General features: G+C 50.1%; 1 non-coding gene across 1 annotated transcript; it reads left to right on the forward strand.

The window, feature by feature from the left end:
* The first annotated feature begins 4,943 nt into the window (after nt 1-4,943).
* Nucleotides 4,944-5,050, forward strand: LOC132000394 (U6 spliceosomal RNA). Its single transcript, XR_009399269.1, has one exon. It is a non-coding gene; the product is annotated as a U6 spliceosomal RNA (small nuclear RNA).
* Nucleotides 5,051-13,669: the final 8,619 nt, after the last annotated feature.

A 13,669-nucleotide genomic window follows, 5' to 3' on the forward strand; every position in this document is an offset into this window, starting at 1 on the left:
CCCCCATGTTCAGTGGATGAGTGTGGCCAGCATGTGAGACGTGAGAATGGGGAGGGAAATGGGGGGGAGGGGGCTGGGAGGTCACAGGGCGAGGTTGTGAATGCCACACTTGCCAAGGAGCCCGGGAGTTCATGGCTGAGTTTCAGAGGACGCGTGGCAAGGGGGGGCTGAGGAAGGTAGGGAAGAAGACAGGGAAAGTGAGTAGAACGCTGTGTTCCAGCCCACGGCTTCCTGTTAACCCTCACCACGAGCTTCTTTGTGTGGCACCTCGTGCTCAGACCGTGCCTTTGTTCACCCCACTTGCCGGAAGCACTGGGTCATATAGACTTTTCTCCCAGAAGCCTCGCTCAGAGCATGCCCATGGCTCCAAACCCCTTGGATTAGCTCAGCATCGTGAGCAACCCAGGCGTGGAACCGTCTCTCTCCCAGGAGAGAGGTGAGGGACACAGTAAAGTCTGGGACAGAGTACACAGGGCCTGGCAACGTACGCAGACAGGGGTGGGCAGGAGTGGGAACAGCATGAGTGACCATGCTATCTGTGCCCACACAGAGCAAGCAACCTTTGGAATTTTCTAGGAAGAACTCCCAGGAAGGACGGGGTGGGACTAGGGTCTCTGAGCCCCTTGCAGAGCTCACATCTGGTGGCGCCTGGGCTGGTGCCCCAAAGCAAGGAAGCCCACCCTGCCCGTGTTTCAGCTTCCTCTTGTAGAGGCTTATAGACCTGCAAGCCCCGGGCCTCGCCTGCCCAGCAAACCCTAATCAGCACATCCCCTATTTCTGCTGCCCATGTCATCATCTAGAAGGAGTCCGGGCTATCTGTGAAGCAAACTGGCCTGGGCACGGGGCTTCTGAGGTCACAGAAGAGAAGGGTAACAAATCAAAGACCCAGGAGTTCAAGAACCTGCCATTCGCACATTCCCCATGAAAACAAAAGGCTTCGTGCAATGGATATATTCCCCAAATCTGTCTGGGGGCTAAAATGGTGCAATTCAAGTAATAATTTTAGATGTCTCAGGAGGGGAATCGATCTGTGTACTGTGTTTTTCACGCGACGAAGATAATTTGGATAATTGCCATGTATCTTGGGTCTGCCGAAAGCCGGGCACCATTCCGAACCAGAAGGCGGGCCCTGACTCAGTGTGGCCCGGCACCTCCCACTTGGACCTGAACAGTTTGTCAAATGTCCCTGTTGGCCTGCCCCCTCTCTTGGATCCACGGGCACAAGCACGACTGCCCACGGTGACTGCCCCAGAATCACCTCCCAGTATCTTCCTGCACACCCTCTTTGGGCCTCTTTCCCTTGATGAGCTTTTGCTCACCTTGTCCAAAGCTCTGGATGCACCCATGGTAAGGAGGGAGGGAGGAGGAGGGAGAAAGAGGGGGGAAGGGGGCAGGGCACTGAGAAGAGAAGACTCCACCCTGCCTTCAGGGAGCTACCCCAGGAGGAGGGTCTCCCTGCTTTGCTCCTCTGGGGGTGTCCGGAAGCCTTGGGGCCATGGGAGACCCTGCTTGCTGGTTGCCTGATGGCCCCACACAGGCAGTCCGAGCTCTAGCCTCTCCCTCAGGGATATTTTCGAGACAGCTGCAATACAGGCACCAAGCCACGGCCATGCCAAAGCCTGCTTTTATCAGCAGACTCTTCCTAGTTCTGCCTCTCCTCTCTCCAGCTCTCAAGACAGGGTAGAGAGGGAGAGAAAAGAAGGTCTAATCTTTCTCAAGGATCAAACTTTGTCTCTTTTCCCTGTAAGCTTTCTCGGCTTCAAGGAAAATACTGCACTCCCCTCTCTCTGTAGTCTTAATATCACCTCTCCTCGACCAAGTCCCCTGTTCCCGCTTTGTCCCACAGCCCTTCTGTAAAGCCTAGAACATCACCTGCTCCTGGAAGCCTCTTTCTCTAAGGGGCTACAGCCTGCATTAAGGCCTACCGGAGCCCGTTTCTCTGATTCAGGGACTGAGGCAGGTAGGTGATTAGGGGAGCCTGGGTTAGGTCCACTGGAAGCCAAAGGAAATAATGGTCTGATTCAAGGCCTCCAGAAATGAGTCACACCCCCCCACCACCAGCCCATCCACCAGCCCTGTTCCACAATATCACGCCCACATAATTCATGAATGATCGTCTTTGCTTTACTAGACAGCAGAGCCCAACCGGGACTCTGACTTACTGGTCTGCCGTGGACTCAACATTAAGTGCGTGCCTTCCTTCTATCCAAAATATGGAGCGTGAGGGCATGGAGTCAGGGAGGCTCATCCTCGAGGTACCTTCCCGAAGCCTCTGGGCCCCCTGAGCAGGCGGTCCGTTGTTTCACAACTTGGAAAATATCCCCGGTGAATGCAGTGAGTGGGAAGGGTCCTGCAGGGAAGGTGCTGCATCCCTGCCCAGCCCCCTTTGCCCAGTCTTAGACAGGCATCTCCAGTTCCAGCCTGCATCCCGTGGGAGACACCAGTGTCCTCTCTGCTTCTCAATCCTTCTACGGCAGATAAACTTGAAGACCTGCCAGGTTGGAGCTGGAATTGGATGGCGGCTTTCCTCCACGTGGGGCAGAAGGTGGGATGATGCTGTGGTCATAAACATGACTTTGGCCATCCGGAGGCCTGGACTTGGTCCCAGCCCTGTCCTGTACCAACTCAGCAAGCCTCGCTCAGTGCCCTCACTTAGAAGATGGGAATAATAGGGGTGCCTGGGTAGCTCAGTTGGTTAAGTGTCTGCCTTAGGCTCAGGTCATGATCTCAGGTCCTGGGATCGAGTCCCACATCGGGCTTCTTGCTCAGCAGGGAGCCTGCTTCTCTCTCTGCCTGCTGCTCCCCCTGCTTGTACTCTCTCTCTGACAAATAAATACATAAAAATCCTTAAAAATCTCCCTGGGGATAAAAATATATGTTTATAAAAAATAAAAAAAAATTTTAAATGTAAAAAAAAACAAAAATAAAAAAAATAAAAATACCAAAAAAAAAAAAAGTCTGTCTGGGCAACCCATAATTGGGATTGGATAATTGGGGGGCGGAGGAGGAAGGTGCTGGGGAAGGAAGCCCAAGCAGGGGCTATGGTTGCCCGGTGGGGAAAGAGGATATTACATACTAAGCCAAAGCAATGAGGGGGCTCGCCGTCCATGTTGCTCCTAATCCCACGCCTCCTAACACACTCACAGTGCACTGGTACAGCCCAGTACCCCCCAACCAAACTGAAGGCATACCTCGCGCACGACCCCCACCCTTCTCCAGCCTCACAGAAACGGTTTCCCTTCCCTGCCTTCCATCCCCCTCTCTCATTCTGCCAGAGCCTCCCTCAACTTAAGTGACTCGCCCTCCCAGGGGCACTTGCATTTAATAAAAACAGGGACCACAACACCCCAGAGGAGGGGCTCATTAATGGTTCCCCTTCCGGTCCCCTGGCATCACAAAGAGCAAGGCTTCCGGTGGTGGGTGGGTGGTGGGTGGGTGGTGGGTGGGTGGTGGGTGGGTGGGGTCCCCAGGGGCAGAATGGCCATCAGGAACTAGAGAAGAAGTGAGTCTTCCCAACTCCCAGACCTAGAGTCTAGTTACAACATGAGGTTGTATAACCTAGCGCACTGTGTTTTTTTAAAGTCAAGTTTATTGAGATATAATTTACATATGGTAAAATTCATCCATTTTAAAATCCAATTCTTGGAATTTTGACAAATGCGTGCAGTCATGTGACCATTGCGATGAAGGTATGAAATAGTTTCTATTACCCCCTATACTCTCCAGTGTTCCCGCTCCTCCCCTGCCCCTGGCCCTAGCCGGGAAAACTACTAGGTTTTTTTGTTCCTGTAGTTTTTGCCTTTTCCAAAATGTCCTGTACAAGCATACCTCCTTTACTGCCCTTCACGTTACTGAACTTCTTAGATCTTGTGTTTCTTTTTTCCACAACTTGGAGGTTTGTGGCCACTGTACATGGGAAGGTCCTTTGGCTCCGCTTTCCCGACAGTGTGTCTGGGTCACATTTTGGTAATCCTCACTGCATTTCAAACCTTTTTTTTTTTTTTAAGATTTTATTTATTTATTTGAGAGACAGAGATCACAAGTAGGCAGAGAAGCAGGCAGAGAGAGAGGAGGAAGCAGGCTCCCTGCCGAGCAGAGAGCCTGATGCGGGGCTCGATCCCAGGACCCTGAGACCATGACCTGAGCCTAAGGCAGAGGCTTTAACCCACTGAGCCACCCAGGCACCCCTGCATTTCAAACATTTTTATTACTGTTGTATTTGGTACGGTGATCCGTGATCTGAGATTACAACTCACTGAAAGCTCAGATGATGGTCGCATGTTTAATGAAGGGCTATATTGGTTTTGTAGACATAATGCTATTGCACACGTAATAGCCTACTGTACCACGCAAACGTAACTTCGTATGCACTGGGAAACCAAAAAATTCACCTGACTCCCTTTACAGAGATAGTCACATTCTTGCAGGGGTCCGGACCCAAACCCGAGATAGCTCCAAGGTGTGTCTGCTGATGGAATCCTGTGGTACAAAGCCACAGGGTTTGTACACAGAGTTTGTACACAGGGTTTGTATGCAGAGTTTGTACACAGGGTTTGCACACAGAGTCCAGCTCCTCCCATGTAGCCCGGTGCACTTGAGATTCGTATGTGGTATGACTTGAACCAGCAGTTTGTTTTCACCTCTGAGCCGTGTCCCATTCAGTGGATGGCATAACAGTGTGTCTATTCATTCAATGCACGTATGCAAGGGAAGGATGTATGCAAGGTATACAATGGAAGGATATATTTTTTAAATTTTTTATTAACATATAATGTATTATTAGCCCCAGGGGTACAGGTCTGTGAATCACCAGATTTACACACTTCACAGCACTTACCATAGCACATACCTTCCTCAATGTCCAGAACCCTACCCCCACTTCTCGCAACCCCCCTCCCCCCAACAACCCTCAGTTTGTTTTGTGAGATTAAGAGTCTCTTATGGTGCTCGCTTAGGCAGCACATATACTAAAATTGGAACGATACAGAGAAGATTAGCATGGCCCCTGCGCAAGGATGACACGCAAATTCGTGAAGCGTTCCATATTTTTGTTTATAAAAAATAAAAAATTAATTAAAATTTAAAAAAAAAAAAGTCTCTTATGGTTTATCTCCTTCCTGTTCCCAACTTGTTTCATTTTTTCCTTAATGGAAGGGTATTTCTGTTGCACTGGTTGTACCTTGTTTCCAGCCACTGTGAAAGATGACATTATAAATATTTGCATACATGTTTTTGTGGATGTAAGTTTTCATCTTTCTTGGTAAGTACCTAATGGTGGGATAAGGGGGTCATAGGGTGAGCAGATGCTGAACTGTACCCTAAACCGCTAGACCATCTTCCACAGGGACTGTGCCATTTTGCATTCCCACCAGCAGCAAAGGAGACTCTCATTTTCTCCTCCTCCTCCCCAGTACTTCGTATGGTCGGCTTTGGAGGGTTACAATTTTTTTTTTTTTTTAAATCTTAACTACTTTTAGATAGAGTGGATTCTCATTATGATTTTTAATTTAGTAATTAATGATGTTGAGCGTCTTTTCATGGGTTTATTTGCCATCTGTCTCTCTTCTGCTATGAAGTGTGTGTTCAAATATTTTGCCCATTTTAAAAACCAAATTGTTTGTTTTCTTATTACTGACTTTAGGGAATTTTTAAATATAGTCTAAATTTAAGTCCTCTAGGTCAGATACAGATTCTACAAACATTTTCTTCCCTAGCCTGTGGTTTTTCTTTTCATTTTCTTAGGTGTGTTTTGAAAACCGGAAGTTTTTAATTTTGGTCCTCCACCTTGTCCATTTTTCCTCCATGGATCACGCTTCTGGCATCTTAATAAGACACTTGGCCTACTCAAGTCACAGAGCTCTTCTCCCGTGTTTTCTTCTTTCATACTTTTAGGGTTTTTTCTTTTCATTCCTTCTCTTGTGTTTTTGTCTTTGATATTATTTGAGTTAGAAGCCAAGGCTTTTTTTTTTTTTCATTATGGGTGTCCAAATTTTTCAGCACCATTTCTTGTTTAAAAAGATTATTTTTCCCCCATTGAATTCCCTTTGCATTTTTCAAAATGCACTTGCGCATGAGGGGTGAGGGGCGGATCTCGCGCACTGTTTACCATGTCCATGATCATAAACATCCATCCTTCTGTCCCTCTACTGTCTCTGTCATTGTAGCGTCATCACAACTCTTGAAGCAGCGTGCGGGGGGGGGGGGCACCTCTTGCGTTGTCCTCCCCCAAGGCCCTTCTCTCTGCAGAGAGTCTTTCAGGCCAGGACAAGGAGGCTGAGAAAGCTCCAGGGCCCTGACCACGACATGGCCTCCTTGGCCCTGTGATGCCAACCCTGCCAGGTCCTCTCTGGCCTGCGGCCTCTAGCAATGCTGAGGTGCTTCTGTGCTCTGCTTTCACTAGCACGGCAGGCCTCCAAGCCTTTGCCTGCACTGTCCCCTCTGCTCCCCATGCCCACTCCTTTTCTTCCTCCTGGTTGAGTGGGATCCTCCTTCAAGGCTCAGCCAATCCCGCTCACCTTCAGGACACCTCCTCTGACTTCCCAGGCTCTGCTGAGTACCAAGTCCCTGCTTCCACGCTCCCCACCCACACACTCCCCTCGGAGCATCCACCACGCTGAATCAAAAGATGCACAAAAATACTTCTCTGCTTCCACCAACACCCCAGGGCACACGGGACGGGTCTGCTCTAGCTGGCTCCTCCCAGCGCCCAGCCCAGGGACTGGCACAAAGTTGGTGCCAACCCACGGCTCTTGAATGAACAGAATTGATGGCAGAATTTCCCCAGGGCCCCATAACAGTGGCACAGTGAAGATGTCATGCCCGTGGCCCAGCCTGGAGAACTGACAAGTCCTCCAGTTGTTTTCTCCTCCTCTTTCGGGCATTCTCAATCAGAGACCCCGAGAGCCTCAGATATATTGGTGTATGCCCAGGAAATTCTGGCTCCTCAGAGACAAGGAAATTTTCCTACAGAACAGGGATCTTACGAGAGACCTCGAGGAGAATAAATGGGGCCTCCTCAAAGGCTCCCACCCAGGCAAACCTGCCAGAGTGTGGGCCAGAGCCAGCCTCCTGGGGCTGAAGTCAGAATACCTGACCCACCACTGCAGGTCAGTTCTCTTCTCTAGGCCTCATCTGGAAAATGGGAATAATCCGAGTACCTCTTCTTTGGGTTGCTGTGCACCAATATGCATGTAAATCCATACATGCACATACTTAAATATATACTTACTATAAACAAACAGAACATAATACCCAATCACCTTGGTTGTTCTCATTCTTTGGGGGCTGAGATACCCTTTATGTCCACTGCTATCGGGAAAACACCTGAGCACAGCTTCTCCCCCTACTCAGGGGCTAAGGCCTTCAACTCCCCCTTGCAAGACTGCCGCACCCAGGAGCCATGTGCTGGGGAACAAGAAACAACCAGCACCAGGAACAGGCTATGCCTGCCTCAGTGTCCCCGTGGGCCCCTCAGGCACCCAGAGAATCGTGCCTGCTGAGGCCTGGGCTGAGTATTCATACCTGACTGCCCCAGAGTCCCCAGACAGTAATGTGTCAGTGACATTGCAAGACCGGAGCTATGGGACCCTTTGCTCAGCGGAGAAGCAGCCTACTTGCAAGAGGACCCTGGGAAGCAGAGCCCTGCTTGCCCACGAGGGTGGGTCCCCTGAGAATGGGGTCAGGAGAGCACCCAGAGCACCACTAATTTTACTCCGGGGTAGAGCGAAGAAAATTCTCTGCACAGGAGAGGCACCAAGGAGCAGAGGTACATCAGCAGAAGGGCAGGGAGGCAAAAGGGGGGGGTGGTTCGAGCCCCAGCGCCCTTTCCTCGTGTGAGCCACGCCACTTCCCTAACCTCGGGCTCCTCATCTCACCTTATAAGAGAGTGCCACCCCTCTGCCGGGACACCTGCTGCTGTGAGGAGCAAAGGGGAGAGCAGGGGAGACCCCTGCGGCTTCCGGCCTTTTCTGTCCAGATCCCAGGCCACTGTTCCAGCCCTGGGCTTAGCCCAGAGTAGGAGCCTCAGTCAACACAAAGGGCCCTCTAGGGAACAAAGAGCCAGGAGGAGGAAAACAACCTCTGGGGCCTGGAGAGGCTGCTCACACCCCGCCCCCCAACCCCTCACTCCTGGGCCACTGGAGATGGGCCTGGCTCACAGCCCTGGAGGGAAGGAACCCCCTCCTTCTTGCCCCATCTCTCCTGGCTGGGCTTCCTGGTACTCTGGGCCCTCTCCTCCCGGCACCTCCCAGCCCCAGCAGAACCGAGGAGGGCAGCAGGGGGTCAGCCGGCTGCTGGGCTGGGTGCCTCTCAGTGCAGGGCAGGGAGGGGTGGGTGGACAGCCCTTGGCCAAAGCCTCGGGGAGGAGGGCAGAACATTCTTTTGAGTCCATTCAGCCGCTTAGCTATTTCCTGCCCTGCTCCAACACCCGGCATGCCCCACCTGCTCTTACTTAACCATTTCCTGTTTACTGCCTGCCTCCTGCAGCCTCGAAGCTCCAGAGGCCCTCTGCAGCCCAGCAAGAGCTCCCCGGATGGACGGATGGACAGATGGACGCCTGAACAGAAAACGGCCAGACCATGCTCTCTGGGAGGGGCACCTGGTCCTTCCTTCCAGGCACCTGATCACCCCCAGGGCTGGGGAACATGGGGCCTGGAGGAGGAAGAGGACCTTTCCGGGGCCCAGGCTGACTCATGGCAGCATTAGTCACCCTTGCCGGGAATCAGTCACGTCCATGGGCAGCCTTCTTTGACTTCTTTCACTTGCCTGATGGCCCGAAGCCTCTCTCCTGGTCCCCCCTTGCTCATACCCATATGGCTCTGGAAGACATGAGAGCCCCTGTGGTCCTTTTCACTTAGAAAGTTCTTCTATTGGTTTCGTAGAGTGTTTAAAAGAAAAGAGAGAAAGAAAGAAAAGTGTTTCTATGACACTGACTTCCTACAGGAGAAATCTCTGGGGGGGTTCCATTCACCGGTTGGGAGGAAGGGCTTGGTGCCAATCTCAGCAACACCCCTTCTACCTCTGTGATTTGGTCAAGTTCCACAACTAGTGTGGACCTCAGCTGGGGTTTTTTGCAAGGAATAACGGTAGTTATTTCAGAGCGTTGTTGTTGTGATAATGATATCACATCGCATGTGTGTGAAAGTTCCAGGTACAAAGCAAGCAATCAGTGCATGGTGGTGAATAATATTATCATATAGGGGATGAAAGAAAAAAAAATGGTCCTTCATATATAGCGTTTTTGGAAAAATGGGAAGAAAGTCCTTGCTTCCTTGCCCTTCTTAAACCATGGTCTGATACGGAGCAAAATAAAGGAAGGTAAGAGGTTTTCTCCACATCTAATGCCTGCTGGCTGCAGAAATGGGCGCCTCCTCCCTGACCTGAATTGTGGGGTGGGGATGGGGGAGGGCAGTGAGGAGTAGGGCGAGTGCAGGGAGATGCTGGTGGCTCCCTGTGGGGACCCGAGGGGCAGTCCCCAGACAAATGAAAACCTGCTTCAGCCCTCCCCTAAGACGTGAGGCCCCTATCCCAGCCAGCCCCAGCCTCTTTTCTCTAAAGGAAGGTTTTCAACTTTGGCACTGTGGACACTGTGGGTCAAGTAAGACTTTGTCGTGGGGCTGTCCTGCGCATTGCGGAACACTTAGCAGCATCCCCAACCTCTACATACTGAATGCCAGCAGCTCTCCCCTCCCCCTCCCAGTTGTGACAACCAAAAACACCTCCAGACGTTGCCAAATGCCCCAGGCAGGTGAGGGTTGGAAAAGGGAATCACCCTGCCTCTTTGAGAACCACTGCTGTAAAGAAAGTCTGTGAACAGTAGAAGGGGGACCCGTGGTCTCCCCCAGGCCCACTCCCCATCTCCCTACATTCTCTTGGGTCTTTCTCCCCAGCTCACCCCACACCGGGCGTGGCTAGGATAGCTCCCCCAACATTCTCCAGAGGAAGCAGTGCCAATTCCCCCAGCACGAGAGCTACCCAGGGTCGGCCTCCCTGCACAGGCAGCCCGCTGCATCTCGGGAAGGCAGCCTGGCCAGCTGGTGGCAATTAGCGGACGGCTGACTCAGCAAGAAAGGCCAGGGAGCGGTCAGTGGAGGAGTCTGGGGGATAGAGGAGGAACCCAGTGCCTCAGAGATGAGCCAGAGAAGGCGGGTGTGAGGCTGAGACAAGCCACAGGTGGTGTGCATGGACACTGACCTGGGGACTTCCTGCTGGGTCAGCAGCCCACCTCTGGGGAGGCCATTGGAAGTGGAAAGGGAAGTCAAAGCCTAGGTTGTAGGCATCATCTCCCAGAGAACCTTCAAGTCCAGCCAGGCTAGACCCCAAACATTAAGTGGACCCAGGCTGGGTCAAGAAGCAATCACGGAGACTTGCAAAGGGCTGAAAGCTGGGGACACAAAGCCTCCAGAGCAAGAGTTTTTCTAAGTGTGGTCTCCAGCAAAGGGACAGAAGAGAGCCCTAAGAAGAAGGCGTCAAAGGAGAAAACTGGCAGGCTTCATGGGAGAGATGACTTTGGGGCAAGTTTTGTCCCCTAAGGAGTTCCCCAAGCAGAGAAGTTGATGGGAGAAGGACACTCAGGGAAAAGGTACACAGTCCATGCATAGTCCAGGGCTGCTGAAAGAACAGGAAAGGCTGCAGGTCTGTGGGGCTGGGGTAGGACCCCTAATGGGCTGCATGGTTTAGCTTTTGGGCAATGGTGTGTGCAGCTAAGGTGAGCCTGTGAGTCTTCCCCATGGGAAAGTGGCTGGCATGGTGAGGATGAATGGGCAGTTTGCACATTGCCTCCCCCCACCCCATTCTCACCCCTGAAGTTTGGGTCACCTTGATGCCAAGGCCAAGCTGTCCTTGCATGAGCAAGCTAGCCGTGTTCCTGCAAGAGTCATGAGCCCAAGCACACCTTGGCTTTGGTCAGTTACACAGGGAAGACACCAAGACAGACACACACCCACTCTGCTCAGTGGGAGGAGAAAGTAGCAGTCACCCAGCCTAAGACCTGCCAGCAGCAGGCAGGAAATGAGGTGTTTGAGTTAGGGTTTGAACACCTTTCGTTCACTGAATGCTGATCACATGCTGGGGGGCTGGGGGTGTTAATGTTCTCCCTCTTCACTGGGGCCACACCTGTCCTCCAGGCCATTCTGGAAAGTCACGGGTGCTGTAAGCCCAGCCCACAATCACCCCAGGGTAGGGAGAAGATCAGATAGAGCCAGGGTACCCAGGGCTCTGCCTCTGCTGGAGCAGCCTCCTCCCTCCTGCCCTGCCCCTGTGGATCTGCCCTGTCCCACCCAGTCCCGGGAAAGGGCTGGAACAGTTGCCATCTCCAACATGTCTGGGCCTCTCCTTTCTTGCCCAGGTAGCTCTTCTGGGAAAACCTAGAACAGCTGAGTGGGCTTTTCAGGATTGGCATGCTGCCAGGGCCAGAGCAAGGGATGAGCTGGCCGTGTAGCAGTAATCCTATGTGCCGCCGAAGTACTTTTCCTTAGAGCATCTCAAAACCCTTGACAAGCAATAGGGGTTGTCTTAGCTGCAGGAGGACCCACAGAAGAAGGGTCAGCTTTGGCAGGGGAATAGATCTTTGAAAGACTGGCTCCAAGGGAGGCAAAACAATAGAATGCAAGGCTGAAATTGCATCCCGAATAAATATTATCTGAGATTAGAAAGGAGTTCGCTTTCTGTGGAAACCTAATAAACTGAATAAGCAACAGCAGGGTGTGTGTGCACAAGCGCGCTTGTTTGTGTGTGTGTGTGTGTGTGTGTGTGTGTGTGTGTGTGTGTGGTAGGGAGAGTGGGTAAAAGAGAACAAGATATAACACTCACTCTGCCTTCATCTTCTGTGGTGAGAGACTTCAGAGGGCGCCAAGGACATGAGTATCTTCCCTGTGAGATTCTGCAACCATGGCTGCTTTCTCCTCCTCTGTACCCAGCAGGGCCCAGATCTCCCACTTGGTAGAAGACAGTCACATTGGGCTACCGATCTTCCTGATGGGCACCTGGATATTGTACCTGTAAGTTGAGGCCATTGCTTTGAAGTATCCTTTTGGTCACCTTCTCCCACAGACCCTCACCACCTCGTGCTCAGCTCCCAGTCCCACTCACCATTCCCACCAGTCCTCTATGCCATCACCAGATTAACCTTCCTAACCTAAAATCCTACTTCAACTAGCCACCCATCCTTCTCCAAAATACATTGTCCAGAATCCCTAGCAGGACACTCAAGATCCTCCACAAACCCATCATTCACTTCTGGTCCTCCCCAACACAAAGCCCCTTTAGACATTTCCTTGTCCCTACATTGTCTTGGAGGCTTCCCTCCTCTCTACCCCTCTGGATCCTTCCCTCCTATCCTTAGGAACCAGCTCTGCCAAGCACCCTAGGTCAATTCAACAAAAGTTGAATCCCTCAAAGGATCAGTTTGTTGAACGACAACTCTGAATTCACTAAATTCACTAATTTCACAAAAACTTCTTGAATATTCTCAACGAATTCTTTTTCTTAACGGCGATTGAAGGAATTTTCCACTTGTCAAAAACTCAGAAACATAGAATGACTTTATTTTCATAAAAGTATATACTTATGAATATATTTTCTTTTAAGTATGTTATTTAATGAAAATATTTTGCAAGAAATATATTCCTGAGGAATATATTGAATCATATAGGAACATATTCTTAATGGATAGTTACCAACATATTCAGGCAGAACGCAATCAGATGTTCGTGGAGAATATATTCATTGAATATATTTTGGAAGATTATTGTTTAACACAAGTTTAAGATAAGTTTGCTAAATTGAAATCTTTGGTAAATTCAAAGATTGATGAACTGATTCCTGAACATACTAGTTTTCAGAGAATCGGTCTGCTTCTCAGGAGAGAAAGTCAATTTCTCCCTCTTGTCATTTGCTTACAGTTTGATTCTGAGAACTTCTGAAACAGTGGTTCTCAATCATGAATGTGTGTTAGAATAATTTCACAGCCTGGCTGAACTTCTGATTCTTGGATTACTGTCATAGGAGGTTCTGGTCCCAGGTGAGGCAGGACTAAATCAGCATGTTGAAAATAATGTCAAGGTCACCCTACGACGCCTCACTTTGAGAATCAAGTTCAGGGTCATAGGGAAAACAGCTTATCATGAAGGGTTTCTATGATATTTTAAAGTAGCTTTTTTTCTTCTTTTTAGAGTGCTTTTAAATTATATTTAACATTAACACTAATTTTGTAAAATAATAAAATGCCCAGCATTCCACCATTCTAATACAATGATCTATTGTGCAAACAGCCTTAAAATCAATGCATACCTTACAGGTTGCCAAAATATATATACTTGTTTGTATTCTACCTTTTCCATTTGCTGCCAAATAAGAAATATATTCCACCATTCTGCAAAGGCATTATTATTCCCATTTCTAGTGGTTGTATAAGATACCATGTACAAATTTGCTATCATCTTCTCAACTAGCTTTCTAACATTTCGTATCTCCTCCGTGCTAAGTTGTTTCCCATTTTTAACAGCAGCAAGCATCTTGGAACATGCAGTTTTTTGCTTCTGTTGAGTAATTTCCTTAGCACTCATTTCCAGGACTGGAATCAGTGCTGTGGTGGGCACTGACAATGAGAACAGAATAGAACAAGGTCCAAAGACCATTCCCAGGATGGCATGAAACATGAATATTGTAATCA

Source organism: Mustela nigripes, chromosome 13, assembly GCF_022355385.1.
Source record: "Mustela nigripes isolate SB6536 chromosome 13, MUSNIG.SB6536, whole genome shotgun sequence".
Lineage (NCBI taxonomy): Eukaryota > Metazoa > Chordata > Mammalia > Carnivora > Mustelidae > Mustela > Mustela nigripes.